The sequence below is a fragment of the Corvus kubaryi genome, unplaced genomic scaffold, assembly GCF_017639235.1.
Source record: "Corvus kubaryi isolate FWS band 111438036 unplaced genomic scaffold, C.kubaryi_AGA036_p1.0 128, whole genome shotgun sequence".
Classification (NCBI taxonomy): domain Eukaryota; kingdom Metazoa; phylum Chordata; class Aves; order Passeriformes; family Corvidae; genus Corvus; species Corvus kubaryi.
In genome coordinates this window covers 690991-692213 of record NW_024580663.1, presented here as the reverse complement: position 1 = coordinate 692213, position 1223 = coordinate 690991, and the positions used below count along the sequence as shown (strand labels likewise).

The 1223-nt window shown below is 46.1% G+C and overlaps 1 long non-coding RNA gene across 1 annotated transcript in view; it reads left to right on the top strand.

Moving 5' to 3' along the window:
- Positions 1 to 846, top strand: part of LOC121662756 — an 8073-nt gene extending 7227 nt beyond the window's left edge. The window contains exon 3 of the long non-coding RNA XR_006015399.1: positions 134 to 846. This is a non-coding gene — a long non-coding RNA (uncharacterized LOC121662756). The remainder of the gene's footprint in view (positions 1 to 133) is intronic.
- Positions 847 to 1223: the final 377 nt, after the last annotated feature.

The following is a 1223-nucleotide window of genomic DNA, read 5'->3' as shown; positions in this document are numbered from 1 at the left end:
CCCTCAATTCCCACTGCCCCTGCCCCTCACCTCCCACTGCCCCTGCCCCTCACCTCCCACTGCTCCTGCCCCCCAGCCCTCTCTGGGGCCACTCAGCAGGTGCCTCTTTTTCCTTCCCTTCCCACCTCTGCAGGTGCAGATGGAGATGTGGGGTTACCCCTCTGCAGTCCCTGCTGCAGACAAATCCAGGTCATGGTCCTCCTAGAAACCCCATTGGACCTCCAGAAACTCTTGCAGGCCCCAGAATGCCCAGCTGGCCCAGCCCCAAGGGCCACGGCGGCGTGGGCTGTGCCAGGGTTTCCCGATGTTCCTGCTCTGTTCCGATGAAACATTATACAGAAAGATATAGGCAAAGCATTATGCTCACAGCCTTTGCCAACAAGTTATGTTTTAATGTAATTTAACTGTAATCTCAGAGTGTTTTTGTTAGCTATAATTAGTAAAATATGTCTGTTTTCTGTGTTCCTTGAAGACGTCTGAACTCCTGCCAGTTCCCTATAGTTTTCCTGACATGCAGTGTAACAAGCAGACCACCAAAATGTATTTACCAATAACTGTTTATTTACATTCCATGAAATCTAATAACATTTGCTGCCTTCATTCGGGATAAATGCTGGCCAAAGTGTAAAGCATAGAAAAATAAACACTGCCTTACTCTCTAAACCAGTCCACAGAATATTTTATTTTTGCTCAATTTGCCCTGCTTGTTAGCATTTTGGTGTTCTGCTGCTTGGAAGTTGAAAAAAAAAATCAAAAAAGGTTGAAAAAGTTCTGTAATGTATCTTCCTGTTCAGTCCAAAACCTCGCAGGGATTTCCTGGACATTTTATTTTTCACTTTGAAGTTTGCACGAGGCTGGTATTTCATTTCTTTGTTTTCTGCTCTCACAAGCGTTTGAAACCATCTTGCAGAGAAAATATCCAGGGCACTGAACAGCAGCGGTGGTTGGTGTTGCACCAGTGCCAGTGTAAAGCACTGCTCCTTCTCCCACACTCATTGGCTATGCTGGTGTAAAAATAATCAGAATTAGGGCTGTATCTTGTTACTAACCAAATCTGCTCTAGTTCAAGAAAGTGTAACTGAGGGCAGAATCGTCATCTCAAATCTCAAACAGGTTCCTCTCCTCCTGTATCTGCTTTTGTTTATCTGAGTCCACGCTTGCTCCAAGCCCAGCAAGCTCAAATGGTGCAGGGAGGAGAGGTCACATCCAACAGCTGTGGGCGG